This window comes from Solea senegalensis, unplaced genomic scaffold, assembly GCF_019176455.1.
Source record: "Solea senegalensis isolate Sse05_10M unplaced genomic scaffold, IFAPA_SoseM_1 scf7180000014328, whole genome shotgun sequence".
Lineage (NCBI taxonomy): Eukaryota > Metazoa > Chordata > Actinopteri > Pleuronectiformes > Soleidae > Solea > Solea senegalensis.
Window position 1 is genome coordinate 1 of NW_025321023.1, and position 17100 is coordinate 17100.

The 17100-nt window shown below is 44.1% G+C and overlaps 17 non-coding genes across 17 annotated transcripts; all 17 read left to right on the forward strand.

The window, feature by feature from the left end:
* Window positions 1-119: 119 nt before the first annotated feature.
* Window positions 120-190, forward strand: trnag-gcc. The gene has a single exon. It is a non-coding gene; the product is annotated as a tRNA-Gly (tRNA).
* Window positions 191-425: 235 nt separating this feature from the next.
* Window positions 426-498, forward strand: trnam-cau. The gene has a single exon. It is a non-coding gene; the product is annotated as a tRNA-Met (tRNA).
* Window positions 499-1161: 663 nt separating this feature from the next.
* trnag-gcc lies at window positions 1162-1232 on the forward strand. The gene has a single exon. It is a non-coding gene; the product is annotated as a tRNA-Gly (tRNA).
* A 366-nt stretch (window positions 1233-1598) lies between these two features.
* Window positions 1599-1669, forward strand: trnag-gcc. The gene has a single exon. It is a non-coding gene; the product is annotated as a tRNA-Gly (tRNA).
* A 235-nt stretch (window positions 1670-1904) lies between these two features.
* On the forward strand, window positions 1905-1977 carry trnam-cau. The gene has a single exon. It is a non-coding gene; the product is annotated as a tRNA-Met (tRNA).
* A 663-nt stretch (window positions 1978-2640) lies between these two features.
* Window positions 2641-2711, forward strand: trnag-gcc. Its single transcript has one exon. It is a non-coding gene; the product is annotated as a tRNA-Gly (tRNA).
* Window positions 2712-3077: 366 nt separating this feature from the next.
* trnag-gcc lies at window positions 3078-3148 on the forward strand. The gene has a single exon. It is a non-coding gene; the product is annotated as a tRNA-Gly (tRNA).
* A 235-nt stretch (window positions 3149-3383) lies between these two features.
* Window positions 3384-3456, forward strand: trnam-cau. The gene has a single exon. It is a non-coding gene; the product is annotated as a tRNA-Met (tRNA).
* Window positions 3457-4119: 663 nt separating this feature from the next.
* On the forward strand, window positions 4120-4190 carry trnag-gcc. Its single transcript has one exon. It is a non-coding gene; the product is annotated as a tRNA-Gly (tRNA).
* A 366-nt stretch (window positions 4191-4556) lies between these two features.
* trnag-gcc lies at window positions 4557-4627 on the forward strand. Its single transcript has one exon. It is a non-coding gene; the product is annotated as a tRNA-Gly (tRNA).
* Window positions 4628-4862: 235 nt separating this feature from the next.
* On the forward strand, window positions 4863-4935 carry trnam-cau. The gene has a single exon. It is a non-coding gene; the product is annotated as a tRNA-Met (tRNA).
* A 663-nt stretch (window positions 4936-5598) lies between these two features.
* On the forward strand, window positions 5599-5669 carry trnag-gcc. Its single transcript has one exon. It is a non-coding gene; the product is annotated as a tRNA-Gly (tRNA).
* Window positions 5670-6035: 366 nt separating this feature from the next.
* trnag-gcc lies at window positions 6036-6106 on the forward strand. The gene has a single exon. It is a non-coding gene; the product is annotated as a tRNA-Gly (tRNA).
* A 514-nt stretch (window positions 6107-6620) lies between these two features.
* On the forward strand, window positions 6621-6691 carry trnag-gcc. Its single transcript has one exon. It is a non-coding gene; the product is annotated as a tRNA-Gly (tRNA).
* Window positions 6692-6926: 235 nt separating this feature from the next.
* Window positions 6927-6999, forward strand: trnam-cau. Its single transcript has one exon. It is a non-coding gene; the product is annotated as a tRNA-Met (tRNA).
* Window positions 7000-7662: 663 nt separating this feature from the next.
* On the forward strand, window positions 7663-7733 carry trnag-gcc. Its single transcript has one exon. It is a non-coding gene; the product is annotated as a tRNA-Gly (tRNA).
* A 235-nt stretch (window positions 7734-7968) lies between these two features.
* trnav-cac lies at window positions 7969-8041 on the forward strand. Its single transcript has one exon. It is a non-coding gene; the product is annotated as a tRNA-Val (tRNA).
* Window positions 8042-17100: the final 9059 nt, after the last annotated feature.

Consider the following 17100-nt stretch of genomic DNA (forward strand, 5'->3'; position numbering starts at 1 on the left):
TTTGAAAAGTGTGGAGGATCTTTGAAGTGCTATGACCATGAGACAATCAGTCCAGACAGAATATTTGTTTCCGTAAGTGGGCGGTGTCAGCCGAGTGGCTCAAAACTGAGACAACGTGTGCATTGGTGGTTCAGTGGTAGAATTCTCGCCTGCCACGCGGGAGACCCGGGTCCGATTCCCGGCCAATGCAGTTTTCCTTTTCCTACGCTTCTCCCCACATGTCATTGTGGTGTTTTAGTCAGGATGTGCTTCCGACCCTCTATCATTATTTTAATTCTGGAGCGAGCTCAGTTGGAAATTCATTTGGAGGTTCTTCATGAATCTTGTTGTCAGCTTGTTTTAAATGTTCAAATATTTTGTTTTGTACCCAGTGCAAAGCTGGGTCCATTATCTCGTATGGATGTGCGTATTTAGCACAAGAATAGGCCTCGTTAGCGCAGTTGGCAGCGCGTCAGTCTCATAATCTGAAGGTCGTGAGTTCAATCCTCACACGGGGCACTCCTATATTGTTATATTTGCATAAAATCATGGGAGGAAAGTGGCAGACTGCGCCACAGTGTCTGTCAAGTTTCTTCGGTTGTTCGCTACAGCTGCACTTGCTTGGGGTTAGTTGAGGATACTTCAACTTCTCATCCAAGAGGCTTCTTCACTTCGACTCGACAGGTGGGATATTACAGGTCTTTAGCCCATGTTGGCAAAATACTTGTTGAGAGAGTCACTATGTCAAACAATGCAGGTCGTTCACACCTTAGCCAGTTTAAGCTTGTTGGTTTTACCTGAGTCAAGGTGTGAAAGGCCATGGTTAGGGTCAACGATGATGATAAGCCGGCTGCTATTGTGTGAGTGTTGGAGTTCATCTTTGTTGGACTGTCCATCCTTCTTGGAAGAGAGCTCAGGATAGCATTGTAGGTGGCTGATAGTTGGTGTGTTCGACCACCTCATCTGTTGAGTGATGGTTTCTCCAGGTCCATGGCGTCTTTCAACAGAACAATCCTGACAGTACAGCTGAAAAGTGGTGACAAACCTGCCTCTCAAGCTAAGATTTGAAAAGTGTGGAGGATCTTTGAAGTGCTATGACCATGAGACAATCAGCCCAGACAGAATATTTGTTTCCGTAAGTGGGCGGTGTCAGCCGAGTGGCTCAAAACTGAGGCAACGTGGGCATTGGTGGTTCAGTGGTAGAATTCTCGCCTGCCACGCGGGAGACCCGGGTCCGATTCCCGGCCAATGCAGCTAAATGTTCAAATATTTTGTTTTGAATCCAGTGCGAAGCTGGCCGGGGCAAGCTGGGCTTTTAGCCCTGTCATGGGTGCGTGCGCATTCTATAGCTCAGGGCAGCATTGTAGGTGGCTGATAGTTGGTGGCTTCGACCACCTCTTCTGTTGAGTGATGGTTTCTCCAGGTCCATGGCGTCTTTCAACAGAACAATCCTGACAGTACAGCTGAAAAGTGGTGACAAACCTGCCTCTCAAGCTAAGGTTTGAAAAGTGTGGAGGATCTTTGAAGTGCTATAACCATGAGACAATCAGCCAAGACAGAATATTTGTTTCCGTAAGTGGGCGGTGTCAGCCGAGTGGCTGAAAACTGAGACAACGTGGGAATTGGTGGTTCAGTGGTAGAATTCTCGCCTGCCACGCGGGAGCCCCGGGTCCGATTCCCGGCCAATGCAGTTTTCCTTTTCCTACGCTTCTCCCCACATGTCATTGTGGTGTTTTAGTCAGGATGTGCTTCCGACCCTCTATCATTATTTTAATTCTGGAGCGAGCTCAGTTGGAAATTCATTTGGAGGTTCTTCGTGAATCTTGTTGTCAGCTTGTTTTAAATGTTCAAATATTTTGTTTTGAACCCAGTGCAAAGCTGGGTCCATTATCTCGTATGGATGTGCGTATTTAGCACAAGAATAGGCCTCGTTAGCGCAGTTGGCAGCGCGTCAGTCTCATAATCTGAAGGTCGTGAGTTCAATCCTCACACGGGGCACTCCTATATTGTTATATTTGCATAAAATCATGGGAGGAAAGTGGCAGACTGAGCCACAGTGTCTGTCAAGTTTCTTCGGTTGTTCGCTACAGCTGCACTTGCTTGGGGTTAGTTGAGGATACTTCAACTTCTCATCCAAGAGGCTTCTTCACTTCGACCCGACAGGTGGGATATTCCAGGTCTTTAGCCCATGTTGGCAAAATACTTGTTGAGAGAGTCACTATGTCAAACAATGCAGGTCGTTCACACCTTAGCCAGTTTAAGCTTGTTGGTTTTACCTGAGTCAAGGTGTGAAAGGCCATGGTTAGGGTCAACGATGATGATAAGCCGGCTGCTATTGTGTGAGTGTTGGAGTTCATCTTTGTTGGACTGTCCATCCTTCTTGGAAGAGAGCTCAGGATAGCATTGTAGGTGGCTGATAGTTGGTGTGTTCGACCACCTCTTCTGTTGAGTGATGGTTTCTCCAGGTCCATGGCGTCTTTCAACAGAACAATCCTGACAGTACAGCTGAAAAGTGGTGACAAACCTGCCTCTCAAGCTAAGGTTTGAAAAGTGTGGAGGATCTTTGAAGTGCTATAACCATGAGACAATCAGCCAAGACAGAATATTTGTTTCCGTAAGTGGGCGGTGTCAGCCGAGTGGCTCAAAACTGAGGCAACGTGGGCATTGGTGGTTCAGTGGTAGAATTCTCGCCTGCCACGCGGGAGACCCGGGTCCGATTCCCGGCCAATGCAGCTAAATGTTCAAATATTTTGTTTTGAATCCAGTGCAAAGCTGGCCGGGGCAAGCTGGGCTTTTAGCCCTGTCATGGGTGCGTGCGCATTCTATAGCTCAGGGCAGCATTGTAGGTGGCTGATAGTTGGTGGCTTCGACCACCTCCTCTGTTGAGTGATGGTTTCTCCAGGTCCATGGCGTCTTTCAACAGAACAATCCTGACAGTACAGCTGAAAAGTGGTGACAAACCTGCCTCTCAAGCTAAGGTTTGAAAAGTGTGGAGGATCTTTGAAGTGCTATAACCATGAGACAATCAGCCAAGACAGAATATTTGTTTCCGTAAGTGGGCGGTGTCAGCCGAGTGGCTGAAAACTGAGACAACGTGGGCATTGGTGGTTCAGTGGTAGAATTCTCACCTGCCACACGGGAGACCCGGGTCCGATTCCCGGCCAATGCAGTTTTCCTTTTCCTACGCTTCTCCCCACATGTCATTGTGGTGTTTTAGTCAGGATGTGCTTCCGACCCTCTATCATTATTTTAATTCTGGAGCGAGCTCAGTTGGAAATTCATTTGGAGGTTCTTCATGAATCTTGTTGTCAGCTTGTTTTAAATGTTCAAATATTTTGTTTTGAACCCAGTGCAAAGCTGGGTCCATTATCTCGTATGGATGTGCGTATTTAGCACAAGAATAGGCCTCGTTAGCGCAGTTGGCAGCGCGTCAGTCTCATAATCTGAAGGTCGTGAGTTCAATCCTCACACGGGGCACTCCTATATTGTTATATTTGCATAAAATCATGGGAGGAAAGTGGCAGACTGAGCCACAGTGTCTGTCAAGTTTCTTCGGTTGTTCGCTACAGCTGCACTTGCTTGGGGTTAGTTGAGGATACTTCAACTTCTCATCCAAGAGGCTTCTTCACTTCGACCCGACAGGTGGGATATTCCAGGTCTTTAGCCCATGTTGGCAAAATACTTGTTGAGAGAGTCACTATGTCAAACAATGCAGGTCGTTCACACCTTAGCCAGTTTAAGCTTGTTGGTTTTACCTGAGTCAAGGTGTGAAAGGCCATGGTTAGGGTCAACGATGATGATAAGCCGGCTGCTATTGTGTGAGTGTTGGAGTTCATCTTTGTTGGACTGTCCATCCTTCTTGGAAGAGAGCTCAGGATAGCATTGTAGGTGGCTGATAGTTGGTGTGTTCGACCACCTCTTCTGTTGAGTGATGGTTTCTCCAGGTCCATGGCGTCTTTCAACAGAACAATCCTGACAGTACAGCTGAAAAGTGGTGACAAACCTGCCTCTCAAGCTAAGATTTGAAAAGTGTGGAGGATCTTTGAAGTGCTATGACCATGAGACAATCAGCCCAGACAGAATATTTGTTTCCGTAAGTGGGCGGTGTCAGCCGAGTGGCTCAAAACTGAGACAACGTGTGCATTGGTGGTTCAGTGGTAGAATTCTCGCCTGCCACGCGGGAGACCCTGGTCCGATTCCCGGCCAATGCAGCTAAATGGTCAAATATTTTGTTTTGAATCCAGTGCAAAGCTGGCCGGGGCAAGCTGGGCTTTTAGCCCTGTCATGGGTGCGTGCGCATTCTATAGCTCAGGGCAGCATTGTAGGTGGCTGATAGTTGGTGGCTTCGACCACCTCCTCTGTTGAGTGATGGTTTCTCCAGGTCCATGGCGTCTTTCAACAGAACAATCCTGACAGTACAGCTGAAAAGTGGTGACAAACCTGCCTCTCAAGCTAAGGTTTGAAAAGTGTGGAGGATCTTTGAAGTGCTATGACCATGAGACAATCAGCCCAGACAGAATATTTGTTTCCGTAAGTGGGCGGTGTCAGCCGAGTGGCTCAAAACTGAGACAACGTGGGCATTGGTGGTTCAGTGGTAGAATTCTCGCCTGCCACGCGGGAGACCCGGGTCCGATTCCCGGCCAATGCAGCTTGCCTTTTCCTACGCTTCTCCCTACATGTCATTGTGGTGTTTTAGTCAGGATGTGCTTCCGACCCTCTATCATTATTTTAATTCTGGAGCGAGCTCAGTTGGAAATTCATTTGGAGGTTCTTCATGAATCTTGTTGTCAGCTTGTTTTAAATGTTCAAATATTTTGTTTTGAACCCAGTGCAAAGCTGGGTCCATTATCTCGTATGGATGTGCGTATTTAGCACAAGAATAGGCCTCGTTAGCGCAGTTGGCAGCGCGTCAGTCTCATAATCTGAAGGTCGTGAGTTCAATCCTCACACGGGGCACTCCTATATTGTTATATTTGCATAAAATCATGGGAGGAAAGTGGCAGACTGAGCCACAGTGTCTGTCAAGTTTCTTCGGTTGTTCGCTACAGCTGCACTTGCTTGGGGTTAGTTGAGGATACTTCAACTTCTCATCCAAGAGGCTTCTTCACTTCGACTCGACAGGTGGGATATTCCAGGTCTTTAGCCCATGTTGGCAAAATACTTGTTGAGAGAGTCACTATGTCAAACAATGCAGGTCGTTCACACCTTAGCCAGTTTAAGCTTGTTGGTTTTACCTGAGTCAAGGTGTGAAAGGCCATGGTTAGGGTCAACGATGATGATAAGCCGGCTGCTATTGTGTGAGTGTTGGAGTTCATCTTTGTTGGACTGTCCATCCTTCTTGGAAGAGAGCTCAGGATAGCATTGTAGGTGGCTGATAGTTGGTGTGTTCGACCACCTCTTCTGTTGAGTGATGGTTTCTCCAGGTCCATGGCGTCTTTCAACAGAACAATCCTGACAGTACAGCTGAAAAGTGGTGACAAACCTGCCTCTCAAGCTAAGATTTGAAAAGTGTGGAGGATCTTTGAAGTGCTATGACCATGAGACAATCAGCCCAGACAGAATATTTGTTTCCGTAAGTGGGCGGTGTCAGCCGAGTGGCTCAAAACTGAGACAATGTGTGCATTGGTGGTTCAGTGGTAGAATTCTCGCCTGCCACGCGGGAGACCCGGGTCCGATTCCCGGCCAATGCAGCTAAATGTTCAAATATTTTGTTTTGAATCCAGTGCGAAGCTGGCCGGGGCAAGCTGGGCTTTTAGCCCTGTCATGGGTGTGTGCGCATTCTATAGCTCAGGGCAGCATTGTAGGTGGCTGATAGTTGGTGGCTTCGACCACCTCCTCTGTTGAGTGATGGTTTCTCCAGGTCCATGGCGTCTTTCAACAGAACAATCCTGACAGTACAGCTGAAAAGTGGTGACAAACCTGCCTCTCAAGCTAAGGTTTGAAAAGTGTGGAGGATCTTTGAAGTGCTATGACCATGAGACAATCAGCCAAGACAGAATATTTGTTTCCGTAAGTGGGCGGTGTCAGCCGAGTGGCTGAAAACTGAGACAACGTGGGCATTGGTGGTTCAGTGGTAGAATTCTCGCCTGCCACGCGGGAGACCCGGGTCCGATTCCCGGCCAATGCAGCTTGCCTTTTCCTACGCTTCTCCCTACATGTCATTGTGGTGTTTTAGTCAGGATGTGCTTCCGACCCTCTATCATTATTTTAATTCTGGAGCGAGCTCAGTTGGAAATTCATTTGGAGGTTCTTCATGAATCTTGTTGTCAGCTTGTTCTAAATGTTCAAATATTTTGTTTTGAATCCAGTGCGAAGCTGGCCGGGGCAAGCTGGGCTTTTAGCCCTGTCATGGGTGCGTGCGCATTCTATAGCTCAGGGCAGCATTGTAGGTGGCTGATAGTTGGTGGCTTCGACCACCTCCTCTGTTGAGTGATGGTTTCTCCAGGTCCATGGCGTCTTTCAACAGAACAATCCTGACAGTACAGCTGAAAAGTGGTGACAAACCTGCCTCTCAAGCTAAGGTTTGAAAAGTGTGGAGGATCTTTGAAGTGCTATGACCATGAGACAATCAGCCCAGACAGAATATTTGTTTCCGTAAGTGGGCGGTGTCAGCCGAGTGGCTCAAAACTGAGACAACGTGGGCATTGGTGGTTCAGTGGTAGAATTCTCGCCTGCCACGCGGGAGACCCGGGTCCGATTCCCGGCCAATGCAGCTTGCCTTTTCCTACGCTTCTCCCTACATGTCACTGTGGTGTTTTAGTCAGGATGTGCTTCCGACCCTCTATCATTATTTTAATTCTGGAGCGAGCTCAGTTGGAAATTCATTTGGAGGTTCTTCATGAATCATGTTGTCAGCTTGTTTTAAATGTTCAAATATTTTGTTTTGAACCCAGTGCAAAGCTGGGTCCATTATCTCGTATGGATGTGCGTATTTAGCACAAGAATAGGCCTCGTTAGCGCAGTTGGCAGCGCGTCAGTCTCATAATCTGAAGGTCGTGAGTTCAATCCTCACACGGGGCACTCCTATATTGTTATATTTGCATAAAATCATGGGAGGAAAGTGGCAGACTGAGCCACAGTGTCTGTCAAGTTTCTTCGGTTGTTCGCTACAGCTGCACTTGCTTGGGGTTAGTTGAGGATACTTCAACTTCTCATCCAAGAGGCTTCTTCACTTCGACTCGACAGGTGGGATATTCCAGGTCTTTAGCCCATGTTGGCAAAATACTTGTTGAGAGAGTCACTATGTCAAACAATGCAGGTCGTTCACACCTTAGCCAGTTTAAGCTTGTTGGTTTTACCTGAGTCAAGGTGTGAAAGGCCATGGTTAGGGTCAACGATGATGATAAGCCGGCTGCTATTGTGTGAGTGTTGGAGTTCGTCTTTGTTGGACTGTCCATCCTTCTTGGAAGAGAGCTCAGGATAGCATTGTAGGTGGCTGATAGTTGGTGTGTTCGACCACCTCTTCTGTTGAGTGATGGTTTCTCCAGGTCCATGGCGTCTTTCAACAGAACAATCCTGACAGTACAGCTGAAAAGTGGTGACAAACCTGCCTCTCAAGCTAAGATTTGAAAAGTGTGGAGGATCTTTGAAGTGCTATGACCATGAGACAATCAGCCCAGACAGAATATTTGTTTCCGTAAGTGGGCGGTGTCAGCCGAGTGGCTCAAAACTGAGACAACGTGGGCATTGGTGGTTCAGTGGTAGAATTCTCGCCTGCCACGCGGGAGACCCGGGTCCGATTCCCGGCCAATGCAGCTTGCCTTTTCCTACGCTTCTCCCTACATGTCACTGTGGTGTTTTAGTCAGGATGTGCTTCCGACCCTCTATCATTATTTTAATTCTGGAGCGAGCTCAGTTGGAAATTCATTTGGAGGTTCTTCATGAATCTTGTTGTCAGCTTGTTCTAAATGTTCAAATATTTTGTTTTGAATCCAGTGCGAAGCTGGGTCCATTATCTCCTATGAATGTGCATATTTCTCAGAAGAATGGGCCTCGTTAGCGCAGTTGGCAGTGGGTCAGTCTCACAATCTGAAGGTCGTGAGTTCTAGCCTCACATGGGGCACACCTATTATATTTACATCTTTGCATAAAATCATGGGAGGACAGTGGCCGACGTGCAATTGATTACTCCATGGGGTGAAGTAAAAAGAGAAGTTTGGCAGAAATGTAGCAGGAGGATGAGAGGGGGACAAAAGATGAGCTTTTCACTCAAGACAATTTATCAAATTTCAGGTGTTGGATCACTCCCACAGCAGCACACGTGGGTGTGTGAGGGCGGGTTTGGCAGAGAATGAGATGGATAATTTCTGTCTAGAATCCCGTGTGTGTTTTTGCGTGCACATGCAAGCATGTGTGTTGTGAGCGGAGGCAGGTGGCAGGTGGACAGCTAAGTGTAGTCTTGAGATCCTGGAAGGCGTGTCTCCCGAGACGAACTGCAGGATTATCATTTCACTTCACTGTCAGCAGCATCGCTGACATGCACACCATTACCATCCTCTGCTCATTCTCCAGTCAGAACAAACTAAAATTTAATACGTGTGTGGACTTAGTTATTAGTGTGCATGTTTCCGTGTTCCAATCATAGACTCAATATATATTACAATATAATATATATTGTGACATATTTTATAATACAAAAAAAAACCTGTTTCTAAGTGTCCAAAATGGTGAAAACTGTGTTTTGAAGAACAATTTATGATACAGATTTGTGAATTGACAGAGAAATTACGGTCTTCATATTTGTTTTGAAACTCCAAAGCTGAGTTTTCACAGGGAGTCATTGGGAGGTTTGACCATAAGTCTGCACTTTGAGGTGATTCTAAGTCTAAGTCTAATGAAAACAACACACAGGGTTAGACAACAACCATAGCAACACTTTAAATGTTGATTCCACAAAAATACTACGTCAAAATACTTCAAGTTTTTAAGGTTCAGTCTACCTTAATTGGCAGCAAGGAGCAGGCAAGATCAAAGATTTGCTGCAGAATTTTGTATTTCTGTAGTTTCACCATTAGACATCCCTCATTCTTAAAAACTGGACCTTTAAATCATTACATTACATTTTAGCAGACACTTTTATCCAAAGCATCTTATAAGGGAATTAGGCACAAGCTGCCAGGGGTGGCATTGAACTTGTGACCATGATGTCCCTGCGCACAGGGTACCACTTGTAAACCACTGAGCTTCACCACAGTTTTAGCTCAGCCTTAAGACTAGAAACTTGAGTCACCTTTGGCCAACAGTCCCCTCCTCCCTGCTTCCATCGTCCTTGCCATGCTATGCTAATCATGGCTTCATTAGCCACAAGAGCACTATCAATCTTCCAATTCAAATTTTGTTGAATAAATAACCGCAATAAGTTGAGCTATATTTAGATTCTTGCCTTTTGATGCGGGTACCATCTACCCACACATACATCCTGATGATCTATTGCTTATTGTACAAGAGACCCATTAAATACATCATTATGGAGACAATTGTATACATTAAATCATCCACGATAAAGGCTGGTAAAGAAATGTGTCAAACAGCAGCTGCCCCCTTGATACAACTGTAAATTCATAAAAGTGAAGTGACTGAAGCTAAGCCAATTACTTTAATCAAAAGCTTATGGAAATGCATTGTGCCTGCTGACAGTTACCACTGAGACTAATGCAACACACTCGGCTGTGCAGAACCTGCCTGAGAGGAGGTGATCTCCTGCCTCTTATTCTGCTCTTTCTTTTGTTCATTTGCATACACTGTGCCTGGGAGCATGAGAGACATGAACAGGCCTGTGTCTATAAAGCCACTTGAAGATATTAGGTGCTTAACAAAATGGCCTCATGAAGATTTATTAGCTAAACACAAAACAAAAGGTTTAGGAGAATGAGCAAAAGGTTTTCTGTCGTAGCGGCTTTTAATCCACACAGAACCAGCATTTAGGGAGCCCTAAATCACTATTTTCAGAAAAATTGGTGCAAGAATGAAAAAGAAATCATCAAATCGTCACCCTTGTGCTTGCATGTATACAACCAATATGCCCCATATCATCTTCTCCATTTTTTATGTATTTTGTGGCAGCATTACAGCGCCACATACAGGCCTGGCATATACTGTATACTACAGTGTACAGGTTCTGTTTCTGTTTCTGTGTGGATAAGCCCTTAAGCAGCATGGTAAGTTGTGTGTGAGACAAGAGTGTGTATCTGCACTATATGGATTAAAGTATTTGGATACGCCTGCTAAGTATTGAGGGGGGTGGAGTGGCTCAGTGGTTAACACCGGTACCCCTGTGTGCAGAGACATCATGGTCACTGGTTCAACTCCACCCCTGGCAGGTTCAGTTCCCTTGTAAGGTGCTTTGGATGAAAGTGTCTGCTAAATGACATGTAACGTATTGAATTCAGGCTTTGGGCTAGGCCCTTATCTCCAATGAAGGACCACACTTCAGTATACCAAGACATTTTGGACAATGCTATGCTTCCAACTTTGTAAGAGGGACAAATGGCTGCAGCAAATCAGAGCGGTAGGGTGAAAATCTATCCTGTACCATACTGGGAGCCAATGGAGGGAGGCCAGAATGGGGGAGATGTGCTCACGTATGTGTGTCCTGTGCATTCTGGACAAGCGTAAGGCATGAAAGGGAGGCCAGGCTAACCCCAACATAAAGGGCATTACAATAGTCCAGACAGGTCATGATAAAAGCATGAAAAAGCCTTTCAAAGTCCACACTAGACAGAACCTCAACTGATAAAAACTGTTTTTTAAAGCTTTTGTCCATATAGTGTATGTTAAAGTAAAGAATCAAGATCAAAAAGGTCAAATCAGATGCATTAAATGGGAGAAATAAATGGCGGAAAAGTGGGGCATGAATTAAAGGTTTTCTACAAAAATAAACCTTCTCAGATCCTACACTGGAGTTAAAGTAACAACTGTGCAGTCGTGTTCCATGTGTCAAAAGTGAATACCTGATAAAAAAAAAGAAAACCTGTCTGCTTTCTTGTAGAAAACTGCATTACCTTACAGCAGCCTTTTCTAACAGAAAACTGAGTTGTACTGAATACGACTTTTTTTCAACAGATCAAGGAATTATTGACTAAATTTAATGTGATCCTGGAGGGAAGGAGAGACTGTTGAGCCACCAAATCAGAAACCAGTCGGGTATTTATGTCCATATGTGCAATATTTGTACATATTCCTTTTGTGATGTCTTTATTTACCCCCTGTTTGTTTTGTGTTTGTATTTGTAGTTTGTTCTGCCCTCCTCCTCATTTTTCTAGTCCAGTGTATCGCACACTTGAGTGAGAGGGCCGGATGGTATGGTGCTTCTTTATCTTGTCACTATCAAATAATAAAAAAAAAGATTCAACACAGAGACCAACAGAAACCCCACTTTTAACACACCACCTACTGAACTTCTGCCATCCAACAGATGTATGATGTTGAATCTGCACACACATCAATCACAGAGTCAGCAGCATCACTTGCATTTGATCTGCTCCACTCACTGTAGACTCAAAGAAACTTCAGGACCTGCAGGGCACCTGAACACACACAGGTGTTGTCTTGATCTGCTACTGTGGCTGTGTTTTTTGTATTATATGTCTTTACACATTAAACATATACCCTGAACAAACAAATAAGCACCCTTCATTTTCTCCATATTCATTTACAGGTTCCAACAAATGAACAAAATAAAACCTAAACAAATGTTAAAGCTGTAGTGCGTAACTTTTGGGGATTTTTTTTGTCATCGCTCCCCATGGCTGTCCTGGCAACACATAAATGGGCATGATAGATGTTTAATAGAAAAAGCATACAGATGCACTTAAGTTTAAGTTCAAGTATGCATGAATTTTGACACTATAGATATTGCCCTGATATTAATAAGTCTACAATCACATCATGCCATTTTGTTAGACAATAGTTAAGACAATAGTTTGGTTTTCTTAATGTCATGTGAACACGTTTTTAGTCCAACTAAAATCAAGCTAGTCTTAGTCAGACAAACATACCTGGATAATACGATTCATAGTCCAATTACTCCTGCATGTATACACTTTGTTAGACTGTAGTCAGGCTTGGTGTTGTGCACATGTACCAAAATGTCCTCCCCGTTCTTTGACCCAGAAGCAAAAGGAGACAACGTATAAACTGCAGTACTGTTGCCGGACATATGGCGGTGACTTTCTCCACACAACACAGCAACCACAAGAGCCATGCTCCATCTAATTTGTATCACAATTAACATGTACAGCAGGTAAGAAACATACAGAACCACAGCACCATCCATCTCCCTGTTCACTGTTTGCTTTTCTAGGAGGTAAAGGTCAACAGGAAACTGAATGAAACAAGAAGTTTGAGACACTGCTTTCAAATAATTACAAATACAAGTCATAAACTGTGGAGTATTTTCTGCTGAAAAGCCTTCAGGCACACAAATATCCAGGCTCTCCACAGCATATCTTTTTGCAGGCAGCACACACTAACAAGAGCCTTTTAGGGTCCAACTGTGCCTCATATGAAGTGCTTGGCGGATCATCTAACATTGTCTGAAACCTCAGTTTCTGGCAGGGCAATAAGGATTTTGCCAAGTTTCATAACTTCCTAAAACAGACAACATGACCGACATGACACATCCACTTCACGTAGCGTCTGGCCTGACATGTAGATGTCTGAGAGGAGGCAGGGTTCTCACTTTTTTCACTCTTCTCGGTCTTCAAGCGTACTGTATATCTCACTTTCCACATGTACAACTGAGAGCAACCAAACCCCATTAATGCTCCAGAAAAGAGACTGTGGAAATGTGTGCCGCTATCATCATGCACAGGATACTGTACGGTTCATTGCAAATGATACAAAATTCCCAGAGCGCGTTAGTGTGGGAAGTGGGAAACAGTCTGGAGCAGAGGGGACTGTAAGACAGCAAGGGAGGCTCTGCTCTCTCTAAAATGAAATAAATGATTGTGATCAACTATGACTAGTTTGTTCAGAACCAGCTGGTTATCACAGATGCATTCCCGCAGCAGCACGGTGCATTAAAACCAGTTGCACGTTGCATAACGTTGCAGCATCTCCTATTAAAAACACAGGATTGTCACAGCAACAAATCTTGTGGGCTGCTGCTTTGCGAATGTCTCTTACCAATAGAGCTCCAGATGCCACGGAATTGACCGGATGGGTGCTGGATTCAGGCCACACACTGGCACACATGGCTAGTACTGTTGCCTCATAGCAAGAAGGTTGCTGGTTTGTGGGCCGGTTTTTCTGTTTATGTTCTCCAGTTTCCTCCCACATGTGCAAAATGAAGAAATTTGCACATATGAACAGAACTACGGTCTTATTTTAGCAGAGAGGTCATGGCTGGTGTTGTGTTTCCAAATGTCAGATCTATCATTTACATTATGCATTAAAAACTGTTCATTTAATCATGCAGTATGTTGATAATGCTACTAGATTAATTACTGCATGTTCATTGACTGTTTTTCATTTGGAGTTGTGTGAACTAACATTTCCTGAGACTGTTATTCACAGGTGTCTGCTGGAAATGGCATTGTGTCATCATTTGTATTGATGATCAGCCTTGACCACTGCAGGAGAGAGCCGGTCACAGTCGCCAGTTCACCCTGACAACCAAACTACCTCAAAGAGATGAGGGATTTCACTAATGAGCGAGGATCCTGACATGCTGAATCAATACAGTTGAAATGTGACAGTCTGCAACCAGGAGGAAGTGGTGCTGTCACCCTTGACATCCAGATTCAGACACATTGCTGAACCCACAAAAAGTAGGATCTCAGGCAGAAGCTTCAGATGAATCCAGTCAAGGACCCAGCTTGTGGACAAGGGAGAATGCAAGAAACTGTAGATCAATACAAGGTTTCCATTATGTCAAATTTCAACCCAGTTTTCAAAGACTCAGTCAAAGGAAAGTAATAGAGTATTATAGAGAAATATAGAGCTCTGGTAGCTGACGTCATGTTGCCAGGCAACATGACGTCACAACAGCATCTTCTGTTTCTGTCATCTTGATTTCAAGTCATCAGGTAAAAAAGCAACATATCTTCATGCCCTGTTCACACCTGCTATTAATATCCGTCCTGAGTGATCCGATCTCATGAAGACCGCTCTAGATACAGGTCTGAATACTCCCGGTGCATCCTGAGACTTTAGCTCCACGTTGGTGATGGTTTGAGGACACATTCCTGAGGTGCATGAAAGCGATCCATCCTCAGGACACAGCTCGTCAGCTGATGTCCTCTGATTCGATGCATGTTTAGAGTTATTTTTGCACTAATCAGAACCTAAGAACTCCACTGTTCTGTTGAACAATTCACAATGAATGTTATTTGATCACACTGTGTGTGTGGCTGCAGGTGTGCGTGTTTGATTGAATGGTTTGTATGTATGACTGTGTGTGTGTGTGTGTGTGTGTTTCAGTGAATCCTGGGGGATGACTGGCAGGTTTCAGTACAAGAGGCCAGCCAGATTCTGCCTGGCAGAGGTAGGTGGACCTCCCTTGAGCCGCTCACAGCCCGGCTGCCAGAGGACATTCTTGATTGTTTTTATTAAACCTTTAAAAAGGTAGGGAAAAGGAAAATGGTTGTTTTTTCATGTTGTCTTTGGTTTTGCTGAAATGTGTGGTCTTTTCACTGCTCAAATTTGCCCTCCAGGGTCTTTTGTTCCGTGCAGCTTCTTCCTTTTCGGGAGGATTGCCATTGCAGATCACCTGTCTTTTAATGCTGTATGTGCTTGCTGATGCACCCCTTCCATTTATAACCAATTCATTTAGACCATTAGTCCATTTTCTGGGGGCTCTTCCCTTGAGAGTACCACAGAACAATGGTACATCCACAGTCTATTCTCATTCAAAGCTTGACGCCTTCTTGAGACAAACAGCCACATATAAATCCGCTACGACATCGCGCTTACACTGCTTTTCTGTGAGATTCTGACTCTGCTACCCAGCTCCTCAGCTACAGTTACAGTTTTTTACTGAAGTGAGTCTGCTAGAATACTGCTGACGTCCAAAATGTAAGGACAGACAGACTAGAATATATCTGATCTCAAAAACATGTTGTAGTCAGCATTTCCGTTCTTTTCTTTGTATGATGCCGAAGTTATTGGGGTATTTTTTACTATTCAGTGCTGTTTACCAAATTTAAAATATTCAAACTGTTCGCTCAGTTCGCTCAACATTGCATTTTATAGTGAATATATAGTGAATCAAGTGACTCCATGAGAGAGTTTGCCGTAAAGCATTTTCTTCCTAACTTATTTGTAATGACTTAATCCGTCTTCATTGCTGCTCACTGGATGTTTTCTCTAGACCAGTGCTAATCAAACTTTTTTCCAGTCATACCCCCTAACCAGCGCAAAGCACTTTTGGCTTTTTTTAAAAACACAGTGCAGTGCCATCAGTGACTGACTGCTGTGACTTTATCTCTCTTGAACAATTTAGAAATAAAGATAACCAAAAACTTCTGTTAAATATACATGAAGATATGTGCATATAAAAATAATTATCAGTTTAAAGTGCCCTTTTCAGATTTAAATAAATATAAAGAGAATAAAGAAATCATGAACTATTTCACCAAAAATCCTCAACTTAATTTTAAATAAAGATTTGCTGACAAAAAAAGACAGAAAAAACAGTGCGAGTTGCAGTTTGTCGATCCGTAAATCTCATTAAAATATGGGATACTAATTACTAATTAAAATATTATAATATAAATGATCCATGCTTCTCAACGAAGGCCCTAAATTGCGACATTGCATGTGCCCGCGAGTCATCCCAAACATCATGTAACACGTATTTCAGTATGGCATATTAAAAAAGAAAACGATAACTCGTTAAAAACTCGTTCAAATGTTTGGATGTTGTTATAATATGAAATAAAAACTTACCTTGAATTCTTTCAACAAATCCGGATGCCGGTCTCGGAGATGCTTCGCTAAATTGGAAGTATTGCCTCCCTCGGTCTGAAGACCACGGCAGCAACGGTCACATATCGGCTTCAGTGGATTGATAATTGATAATCTTTCACATCGGTTTGTTATGACATGGGAGTTCTACTTCTTCGTGACCTCTTCTGAATGCAAGTATTAACTGGAACACTCTGAAGCATATACTGTCCCCGTTAGTTCCAGAAGAGTCACAGCACCAAAACTTCCTCGGTGCCTCAAAATAATAGGCATCGTCTGTGTTTTTTTAATGTTAGAATGGAAAGGTCTCGCAAGTATTGTTTTTTGTGACATCCCTAGACACCACCTACTCCCACATCAAATGGAGAGATAAAGAGTCTATTGAAAGACACACAAACACTCAAATCCACAAAACAAACAACATTCAACTGCAACCTTATAGATTCAGTTCCACCATTGTTGTCAGTTTGACCTTTAACTTGTTTTACATCAAATGACGACAAAAAGACACAACGGCGGCGTAAAGCGTAAAAACAGACATTAAGCAACCACAAAAAGTTTGACTGAAGTACCTTCATTATACTGTGGTGAGTGTAGAAATAAAGGCTATAAGCTGTCTGTGTGAAATGTATTCTTCTTGCAAGAGGAACAGTCAGAGCATCAAGGCTGTCAGTGTTTGGGTTTTTATCGCCTGGAACAGCCCCCAACATTTCTATGGACAGCAGTGTGCGTGTGAACCTGCTGATACCAGGCACAGACACAAAGACAATAGAACCCCGGGAAGGAAAGTTAAGACACACGCTGCTGCAGGTGTGTTTAAACGTTGTCAGTTTATACTAGAAATATTTTCTATTACACTGGTTGCCTCCCTCAGTCCAAAAACATGGCTCCAGTTCCCTCACCCCCCGACCTCGGAGGATAAAGTGGTAGAAAATGAACGCGTGAGTAAGCTTTAAAGGTCCAGTATTAACATTTAGGAGGGTTTATTAGCAGAAGTGGAACATACTTCTGTTTACTTCTGCTGTACATTATGGAAAGCAGTGTGGATCAGTGTGCTCTCTGGAGTGGATCCTTCACTTGTAGACCTCCACAGCTTCACCCTTGACTGGTCAGGCCCCTGTGGCTGCAACTCATGTGTGCGTGCTCTGCCCTTTGCCTGATTGGTTTTGCACCCCTGGTTGCCCTCCAATCACTGATCACTGTCAGCCACACACC